This window comes from Akebia trifoliata, chromosome 9, assembly GCF_017979445.1.
Source record: "Akebia trifoliata isolate Shusen 1 chromosome 9, ASM1797944v1, whole genome shotgun sequence".
Classification (NCBI taxonomy): Eukaryota; Viridiplantae; Streptophyta; class Magnoliopsida; order Ranunculales; family Lardizabalaceae; genus Akebia; species Akebia trifoliata.
Genome location: NC_141383.1, coordinates 3,196,093 through 3,207,635, shown reverse-complemented (window position 1 = coordinate 3,207,635; position 11,543 = coordinate 3,196,093).

The following is an 11,543-nucleotide window of genomic DNA, read 5'->3' as shown; positions in this document are numbered from 1 at the left end:
TCAACTGGGGCAACGCCGTATTCATTGGTATATGGAATGGAAGCAGTCTTACCCGTCGAGGTTGAGATTCCCTCCCTCTGGATCTTAAAAGAAGCAGAGTTGGATGAAACAGAATGGGTTCGAGCTCGATTTGATCAGCTAAATCTGATTGAAGAGAAGTGCCTTGCAGCTATTTGCCACGGACAGATCTATCAGAGACGAATAGCTCGAGCCTACAACAAAAAAGTCAAACCCAAAGATTTTCACCAGGAGACCTTATTTTGAAAAAGATTCTGCCAATTCAAGAAGATGCTAGGGAAAAATTCAGACCAAATTACGAGGGACCATTCATTGTGCAGAAGGTGATGACGGGGAGGAGCTTTGATCCTTACAGAGATGGACGGACAAGTCTTCCCTCAACCGATCAATGCTGACACCGTTAAGAAGTACTATGCCTAAGATTTGATCCTGAGATGACAAAAGGCCATCTTTGCTATCTTGAAAATAACTATCTAACCCTAGTCGACCCTTTTGAGCCATCACATTCATTTCTTAACCTAAGACTGGGGCAAGTCAATGTTAAACAAAAAAAAAAAAACAAAAACAAAAACAAAAACAAAAAAAGAGAAGAAAATCGAAAGTCAAAGCATCAACTTACTCCTGGCACGCATGAGGATAAACTGTGAACGGCTAAAATATAAAAAAATCAAAAAAGTCAAAAACTCGGATACTTGATCTTGAGCTCGACCCAAATCTCCAGCCTAAACAAGTTTGAGAGACGCTGGGAGGAGACATAGATCACCTTTTCGAAATAAGAATAGACAAACCCCATATCTAACCCACTTTAGATAAACTCAGACCTTAACCTCTTTTGTACTTTTCCACTAAACCTAGCCTTAGCCAACACTTCGTCCCACCAAAAGTCCTTTCGGATCAGGGAACGTCCTAAGGCATCATAATGATGGTGACAGCATCAATGATCTGGTAACTTGATCCGGACCTCAAGTCTTATTAGTCGTTGGAAGACTCGAGAGGGGAATCCAGGTCGGATATTCGAAAAAAAAAGAGTACTCGAAGTGTAGAGTAGCCGATCTAGCAACTCAACTTGAGTTGCCGAACCACAAATAGTCATCAGCAAACTCGAGAGGGGAATCCAGATCTGTCACTCAAGAAAGAGCGCCACTACAAGAGTAGAGTCTCCGATCTCGCAGCTCAACTTGAGTCACCAAGCCACAAAGATAAAGAGGCTCCAAACAAGATTTGTAATGTAAAAAAAAAAAATATAAGCATAGTCTGAAAGGGCATAGTGAAAACCCGAAAGGGCGCTATGAGTAACAGAATCAGACTATGGCAAGATCAAAGCCACCGGCATGATGAAAACCCAAAAAGGCATCGATGCGCAAAAATGTGGAAACCGGGTCTAGTGAAAACCGTAACTAGCACCAGGGGCAATAAAAGAAAAAAAAAATAAAAACAAAAAAACAAAAAATAAATAAAAAAAATATGAAAAAAAAAGTGAAAAACTCCTGGCCCGCATGAGTATAAACTGTGAACGGTAAAAATTTCCCAAAATCCTAAGTCCTATGCTCAATCGATATTCACCCAATATTGGGGCACTGGGGATGACTCTAAAAAGAGTCCAAGATCTACTGACATCTATATTCTCAGTAGTTGGCAAAAGCATAGATATCATCGAGATAACAAATGTTTTTTGAAAATCTTCATATTTTGGATCTACAATATCTATTCGACAAAGATAAACCACCAAAAATTCAAATGTTCTCAAAACTACTATTTTGGCCAGTGATGAAAAATCTAAGACTTACTCAAACTTCATGTTTTTCAAAAGCAATAGATACACCTGAGGCCAAGTAAGTAAAAAAACATATTTTCTTTAAAACAAAAAAATAAAAATAAAATAAAAAGAGAAAAAAAATCAAATCTCTCTTCCAAGGCATGGATTCGGGCAGCTTGCCTCATCACTACCACCTCAGTGTCCAAAACATCATGACTCACCAGGTAAGACGCGAAGGCATCAAAATAGGGACCATGAGCAAGCCTTTCCTGAGATCACTCTCCGGGCCTACTGAGGGGAACAATGGTGGGTACATAACCTTGATCGTGCTTATGAGATTCTAAGTGAAAATGAGTACATGCAAACATTCCCGAGGGGAATTGGGCCAAAACCATTTGGATTGAAGTCATAAGCTTCTCGAGAAATCGCCGTTGTTATCATGAATCACATTAACCTTGTTGAGATCCTTATAGATGTGAATCAGTGACCTACCATATTTTCTAACATCGTTTCAAGAGCAATGATTCTTAAGGTCGTATCAACAGGCTAGCAGAAAACTATAATAGAGCCCTTCAAGTGATGACAACAGAATTTCAAGTCCCTTCACCTCTGGTTTCTACTTGAGAGAGTTTCTTTGTAAGGTATTGTAAACAACATGCCGAGGGGATTAGCTTGTGGTCCAACAACAAAACACTTTCTTGGATCAGTGACAACTGTTAACAACCATATTGCTTGCACCGTTGAAAAGATCAAATGCGCCATTACAATGGACAATACATGAATTGAGAGGATTAACTTGTGTTCCAACAGCAAAACTCTCTCTTGGATCTGTGGTAGCTGTTAACAACCATATTGCGAGTTGTCTAACAGCAAAACTCTCCCTTGGATTGGTGGCAACTGTTAACAACCATATTGCGAGTGCTCCAACAAAAAAAAAACTTTCTCGGATCTGTGACAGCTGTTAACAACCATATTGCTTGTACCGTTGAAAGGATAAGATGTGTCAGTACAAAAAGCAAAAAAATCAAAATAATAAAAAAATATCAAAATTCAAAAATTCAAAAAAATTAAAAATGCCGACAAAATAGCATTTTTGCAAAAACGAAATTCAAATTTGTTTAAGACTCGTTAGAAAACTCTCGTCTCAAAGTTTTTCTCCAAACTATCACAAATCTAAGACCTCACACGAGCTCCGCGCCACGAGGTCGAGGAAATCAGGCTCACCCTGTCAGACCCCGTACTTGGGTAGCCACTTCTTATCATCAAATTCTTCAAATCGAATCAGTATTTTCAAAACTTGTCTGAGGAAAATCCTCGGGCCTGTACAAATCAGGGTTCCGTCTATTCTTTGCAGTTCTTTGCATGCAATTCCTACAAAGAGCGGCAGCTGTAGACACCCAAATTTGATCGGGCTCTCGACGTAAAATGCCACAAAAATTGAAAAAATCGGAATGGGCTCCGAAGCCTAAACCTACAAAAATCCAATAAATTTTGTCATCTTAATTTCAGTAAACGGCCCAAGGCTTCTCATGTGGCCCACGGACCAAATCCCTTACCACCCTTCTACACTCCTCAACTCAATCGACCCATTCAACCTAAACCCATCCTTATTCTATCCATTACCCAACACATTATCTAAATCCAACACATTACCCAAGCCCAACATCACAACCAAACACCCAACATCCTCAAGATATGACACATGTCATCACCCCATCTCACCTCCCCCATCCAACCACCAACCTCCATCAACTTAACTATCACATTACTTTTCTTTAAATATCATCTACCCATACTTACAACTTACACCCCTTAACCTATCCTATCCATTCCTTCAAATCAAACACTTACAACCTACACCCTCCCTAACCTATCCTATCCATTCTCTCAAATTAAACACTTATAACCTACACCCCCCTAATATACCCCTATCATTCCTTACAAAACCCATCTCTACAACATAAACCTACACCCATCCTCTCAAATCAAACACTCATCCTTTCTCATCAACTCATCTCAACCCTTCATTTCCATCCACTTTGACACATGTCATCATTTCCCTCACCCTCCCAAAATATCATCAACCATCCCCTTAAATCCTCCATTCTCTTAAATCAAATACCATTTAATCACAACCACCATCTTAAATTCACCTCACCAAAAAACTCCACCCAAATGGGTTGGGTAGGATCCAAACCATTTGGGTCAAAACTTACCCATTTAACCCCTATTCCCTAAATACCCTCCAATCTCCTCTAAATTACACCCACTTCTTTCTCAAACTCATAACCATTCTATCATTTTTCTTCATTTCACCCAACTTTACCCCTAAAATAACTCCCCAACTTCTATAAAAACCCACCCATTCTTCCCTTACAACAACTAATGAAAATTTGACAAAAAAATCCTCTAAAAAAGACAACTCACCTTACTACTCTCAACTCTCAATTCTCAACACCCAACTCACAACTCTCAACCTTCTCTCAAACAAATCAAGCAAAGAAAAAGAAGTCAAGGAAAGTGAAAGGAAGTCAAGGAAGGAATAAGGTGGGTTTGACAAAAGGAACACCCCCCTCAACTCCCCTCCTCTACTCACCCCTTTCTCTATACTTTCACACACATCACAATGATTTGGGTCCTTCCAGGGCCCCTTTTTCAATAAGGGTGCCCTCAATGGATCAAATCAACATCAAAGCCCCTCATGCTTGAGGCCACACATCGAGTTTTCTTTCGATTTTATTTTTATATTTTTTTTATTTTAAAAAACCGAATCCGAGGTTACCACCTATGGTAGATGGAGTAGAGTGCCTAACACCTTCCTTACTCCATAAATGGACCCCCTTACCCTTGAATCAAAGGTTGGACCAAGTGTACCTTATCCTACGAGAGTCATCAACATGTCAAAATGCCATGTTTTTCAAAGAAAAATAATTTCGGGTGACGATTCACATCCCTTTCCGAAAATGAATAGTGGCGACTCCAAAACACCCCAAAGTGGAGGAATGTTTCAAAAAATGTTGAAATCCCATGTCCACACCCGCTTTACTAGATTTCAATTTAGAATCAATGCATTCGTTTGCTATTAGAACTCCATCTAGAATCTGTTTTCCTTTGACAAATGTACTCTGATTGCACCCTATTATCCCTTGAATGACATATTTTAATCTCTTAGCAAGGATGCTTGTGATGATTTTGTAACTAGTGTTTACCAAACTAATGGGCCTCAGGTCTTTAATGTCTTCAGTCCCCGCCACCTTTGGAATTAGAGCGATAAAAGTATAGTTGGAATCATGATCCAACACTCTCTTTTTGAAGAATTCATCTAGTAGAGTGATGAAGTCATATTTAATGATATCCCAACAAGTTTTGTAGAATTCCACAGGAAAACTATCGGGCCCAGGTGCTTTATCACTCTTCATGCTTAAGATAACATCCCAAATCTTGTCTTCTTCAATGGGTCTTTCCAAACTTTCACCTTGTACCTCAGAAATTCTGTCAAACTGTTGTAGATCAGGTTTAGTCTGTCACCAGCTTCTTCGATATACAGTTTCAAGTAGAATTATATGATCCCCTTAGCAATCGCTTCTTCTCCTTCCAACCACTCCTCATTCACATACAACCTCGTGATGTGGTTGTTCCTGCCTCGGGTATTGGCCATGCAATGAAAGAATTTTGTGTTGCCATCTCCTTCTTTAAGCCATCTAATCCTGGATTTTTGCTTCCAACTAATCTCTTCCATAAGTGTCATATGTTGATATTTCTCACGAAGGTTTAGTCTTAATGTCCTGTCGTTCATTGAAATCAGATTCATCTCTTCCTTGTGATCCAGATGTTCAATTCTCAAAAGAATCTCATTTCTCTATGCATCCACCCTTCTGAAGGATTCTTTGTTCCATTCTTTTAGAGCCTTTTTTAAAGCTTTCAACTTTTTTCTAAATGCCTCCTCTACTGTTCTTGCAAATGAAAACCTCATCCACCATTCAGTTACCAATTCCTTGAAATTGTGATGCTTCGGCCACATCACCTCAAAATGGAACATAATGGAACCCTTATTGAGCGGCCCTGCTTCTAACTGAATAGGGAAATGATCAGACACTTGGTTTGGGATAGCCGTCTGAGAGAGCTAGTAGAATAATGACGACCAATCATTTGAAACAAAAAATTTGTCTAATCTATTAAGACTAGGTACAACATATTGATTGGATCAAGTAAAGCTTCTACTCCAGAGTAGGATGTCCATTAAGTTATTCTGATTCACGAATTCCCCAATTCTCTTCATCCTTGTTATTATCCTCGATCCTTCTTGTTTCTTACAAATGAATTTAATAACGTTGAAGTTTCCTCCCAAACATCACGAGCGGTTCCAGTAGTTGTCCATGTCATCCAACTCCTCCTAGAATTGCTTTTACTCTCATTCTTTAGTAGGACCTTACACTCCCGAGAATACCTAACTATCTTCTTTTCCTATACAACGGCACAATATATATACAGAAAATGATCCCACTAATGAATCCTTTACCTCAATCAGCCTCTTGTCCCACAACACCCAAACTCCCCTTGTTGTCCCATTTATTGTAAGATACTTCCAACCCAAGTTCCGTCCATCCTAAATGTCATGCAACGCCACTTTATCTACTTGGTCCAATTTAGTTTCTTGTAGTGTTACGATGTGTGGTTTGTGTGCTTGTATTATTGCCTTAACCGAAGCCCTTTTGATTTTATTATTGAGTCCACGTACATTTCAAGAAAAAAAATCTAATTGTCATTTGCAACCTTAAGTTTTCTCTCGCTCCTTAAGACTAATGATGTACTAGCCTTGACCATAACCCCTAATTTTTGCAATTCCTGGACCTCTTTGACCAATCTGACCTTTAATTTCTTTACTTTGTTCTCATCTGCTATCTCAATTCTTTCCCTTTATTCAGGCACCCTTGCTGTCTTGTCTCTTCTTAATCTACCACTATTATTAAAATTAACTCCACATAATCCTAGATAATAGTTTGTTCCTCGTCTAGCAGATCCTCCTCTCTCATCACTGTATCATAGCATTTGCCAATCTCATTCCATTTCTTGAATGCTAGTTCTAACAGAATACTGGCTCCTTCTGTCTGTCCTTCTTTAATCAATCCAGCAGCCAACTAATCTCACTCAAATTATGAATTTTCCAATCAACAAGGGCTTCCACTATCTGATCTTTCGATTTATATCTTCCCCAACTCCTCGAGCTCTCCTCTAAGTCTATCATGGCTAATGGGGTGACATACATTTCAGTTTCCATTTGTATGACATCTTCTATAACAAAACCATCGTATTCTCCTTCAGTTACCAACTTCCCATTACCGAATCCATCTCTCCGAAAATCCAAGCCTTCAGCGAACTGTAGTAATTGTAAAAATCCTCCCAATCCTAAGGCAAACCGTTCTCCCCACCTCCGATCCTCTGCTACCTCCTATTGCAACACTTCATGCCCTTCTAGTTGAGTTCCACCTCTAGATAATCGTTTACACACTGACGACTACTCATAAACCAGTACCAAAGGCCCCTCAACGATTGGTATTGTCTCTACAATAGCTTCCTAACAATCAACCTTATCCAAACCACCAACCCTAACGACTTCTGACTTCAACATGTCCTAAATGAGGTCACCTTCCAGAAATTCAAGACTCAAATATTTCATTCCTATCACTAGCGCTTCCACTAACTAAGAGCCTATCTGTTGTAACTACAAAACTACCTTCTGTACTCATATTTCCACTACGGCCATCTATTTGAAACAAATCAAAATTGGGCTGAGGACATTCCTTTGTGTGTGCTGATCTACCTAGAATGGGCAATTGGTCCGTCTCGTTAATGGGCTGAGGACTAACTATAGTAGTCATTGGGTTTACTTGGTTGGACAGCTAGTTCGTCTCACGATCGGGCTGGGAGTTGCCCACTGTATATGATGGGCCGCCTAGTCCAGAGTGTAGCCCCATCTTGCGTTCAGGCTGAACATTAAGTTCATAACTCAGTGGGCCGTCAGGCCCAGGCAGTTGGTCCACCCCAACTTTAAGTGCAAAAATCGATAGGCCGCTAGGCCCAGATAATTGGTCCGTCTCAACGTGAAGTTCATGAGTTAAACGGTTCATCTCGCATATAGTCTACTCACATTCTGATTCTAAAACATAATTGCCCAGTTGACTAGGCCTAAGCGTTGCTCCAGCTATGATTCTGGTCCCTATGGCCTCTACCACGTCAGCACAAAAATCCTTTGCATAAGAACATTTGCTTGTCTAGTACTCAAGTGTAGCCGGCTTCCCATTCCTATGATTTGACAAATCTATTTTATAACCCTCTTTATTGCCCATTGCTACAGTGGTACAGACTGAGATTGCATTAAAATCATTTGCCACTATTTGAACTGTTAAATCCACACCAACTTTGCTACGGCCAGGCTTTCCAATCCGTTCTTCTTATTTTCAGGTAACATGATGCCTACTGTCAATGGTGCATTGCTTGCTGGAATTTAAACCAATCTGGGGATGTTTAGGGCCCTCCGTCTAACCTTGATACTAGCCACTGTGAGATATTCCGAGGATCGAGTACACTCCTTGACCTCCTTAAGTTCGCCTAGCATATCACCAATGAGCTTCAAAGACTTAGGCTCCCACCTATGTAATGGAAGTCCGATGATGTCTATCCAAGTGCTATCCTGCATCCAACTCTTCGCAATGCTATTATAGTTAGTGTACCACGCTCTCAAGTCAACCACGACATCCTGGACCTTAATTTGTTTAGATTTTTGAAAATGGTGAAATCTCTCCTCTTGTGGCATACAAATATTCTCATGTCAAACCCGCACAGTCTTAGAGCAAGTTTTCTGGAATTTGGAGCTAAAGAGTTAACCACTATCTCTACTTCTTCCCAACAAACCGATTTGTCCCCTATTTCGCATATGATCGCCCACTTCCAAACACATAAGTTTTCTATTGTACCAATCTCATTGGTTATTATTGGTGGTTTCTGAAAATCGTTCGTTCTTTTTCCAAGCAAAGATCTACCATCAACCTCTCTCTTCCAAGGATGTAACTCAATTGCTCCACCTCTACTTAAGGCCTCACCAAGGTTGTCCCATCCTATTCCTTCAACTCCTTCAAGAATCAAAAGTGAAGGAAACCAACCTTGCCCTAAATACTTCAAAATTTTTAGGAATATTCGTTCTCATATCTTCATGTCATTTTGCAGTGACTCATAATTGTCGATTTCTTCCAAAATAAACTGTCTGTTTTCCAACTCTTGGTATCTTCCAAAGTCTGCACCAAATCTTTGTTTTTCAAAAAGCATAAGTTCTGACCCTCCCTTGTCTCTTCTCTCCACTACCCTGATTGCTTGATTCTTCTTCACCCAACATTTCTGAACCTCGAAGACCTTCTGATCAACTTGAACTACAACGGACCTCCCCACCAGAGAGTAATTTGTGCGTCTCCTCAACATTTCAAATACATTGTTCCTCAACGTGTTTTTTGTTGTTAGAAAATAGAGATTTTGAGTTCAAAATATGTATATAAACTCATCTAAAAGCTTTTACCACTATCCATTGCATGAAGTGCTTGTTTTAAACCTCGATTTTACGAGATCACCTTAAGATTTTAATGGAGATACAATGATAATGAAAATTCAAAGAAAGGATGACTTGATTCATGAGTAAAGAAGACAAACTAATGAACAAAATCCTAAAGAATAAACTAATTCAATGAAGAAAACAAACTCTACACCTTGATCTGATCCATTATAATCTTCTTCTTCTTCTTTTTTATTTTTTTTTAAATTAATTTTTTTTTTTTAAATTAAATTCTTTAGTCGAATAAAAGCGGGTGAAACTTCTACCCAACTAATGGGTACAACTTGTTCTATTAGTCCTTCAACTTTCAAGGAATATCTCAAGTAATTACCCAAATGTACTTGGAGGGGTATGTCTACGGGTGCTCCTATTTGTCTCAATCTTAAAAAGCGAGATATTAAGTAGTGATGCCACTTTTTCTTCACATCAACAAGAATGGCATATCCTTGCCGCCAAACATTAGTAGAAACTCGAGTTCAAATTTTGTTGTTTACAAAAAAGAATAATGCTAGAGTGACTTACGAAAATTGTGTCAAGTGGATGAATCAATGGAATGATGTTACTATGAAAAAATTTGAAATAGCAAAGATAACACAATCACACAAAACACAAGGATTTACGTGATTCGGCAGTGTGCCTACATCCATTTAACAGAACAAGAACAATCATATTTTTTCATATGTTTTACAATCGTAGAAATCTCTATTTATATAATCGAGAGTTATCAAAACATGTACAACTCCCCAAAACAGAAACTCCCAAAAATACAAACTTTTGCAGTTTTGAGTAGTGCAAAAAATACAAGACATTTACACAAGTCACTTGTATGGAGAATGGAGTATGATCCTAAAAGTTAAATCCCTTAATTCATGTTCCCGCACAATTCTCTATCCCTCACCAATAATTCTAACTTTTTTTTTTTCAATATGAGTGGCATCCCTATGAATCAATACTCATAGATAATATATCTTAAACAAAGCCTCTACCAACCCAAGTAAGAATAGTGGGTAACGAAAGAGAAGTCAATGGTTATCTAGATCAATAAATGGTTAATCATATTTTTATTTTTAATACAACATTTTATCAGCTTAATTCCATAGGTAGCTGGCAATGGAAAAAATTAAAATATATATTGAGTTAGAATTGTAGTCTCATGGGAGTCATTTTCTATGTCAATTATTGAATGGAGGCAAGGGACTAGTTAGTACCCATATAAGGGGCAGCTTAATTCCATAGGTAGCTGGCAATGGAAAAAATTAAAATATATATTGAGTTAGAATTGTATTCTCATGGGAGTCATTTTCTATGTCAATTATTGAACGGAGGCAAGGGACTAGTTAGTGCCCATATACGGGGCTGATGTAGTAAGTTGTGATTTAATTTAAAAGATGAAGGAACCATGAAATAGGACCCTAAAGGGCTCAATTTATAATGCTAGGTTTATTTTGGGACCAACAAAGCTCTGTTCAAGCCTTGTACTAATATTTGACAATAATCCAATTAGCGTATGCTCCAGATGGCCAATTTTTGTTTGTATAAGGTCACACACCAAGTGTTCTAAATTTGATCATTCAAAAATATATAAATAAAACACGGGTCCGGCGTGGCATGGACGGTTTTCAATCCTGGTATTAATAGTTGTGCCACTTCCACATAAAATTGATCATGTTGACTCTGCTCCGTCAAGGAACATTTCTCAGATATGAACAGGGGCGGATTTACAGTGGGGGCAGTGGGGGCAATTGCCCCCACAAGAATTTCTAAATTCAATAGGGAGGTACAAATAATTTTAAATTTTTTTTTAACATTCTACTGCTTTGCGCCCACAGAAGTTTTAAAATTTTTTCTATTTGTAATTTGCCCCCACAAAAAATTTTAACATTCTACTGCTTTGCCCCCATAGAAAATCAGAAAAATTTTCTATTTGTAATTTGCCCCCACGAAAACAAAATCCTGGCTCCGCCCCTGGATATGAAGTTAGTATTTATGAAAATCCTGACCATCAAATCCAGCCAATCATATATTCTTTTTTAGATTGTTCCAGATTTTATTTATTATGGGAATACTTATTTGTTTAAGAAATTCATGATCTCAATTAAACTTTTTCTACGTTAGAAAAGTGCTTTTGAGATTTTTGATAAATGAGACTTCATGAACTTTCATCTCAGC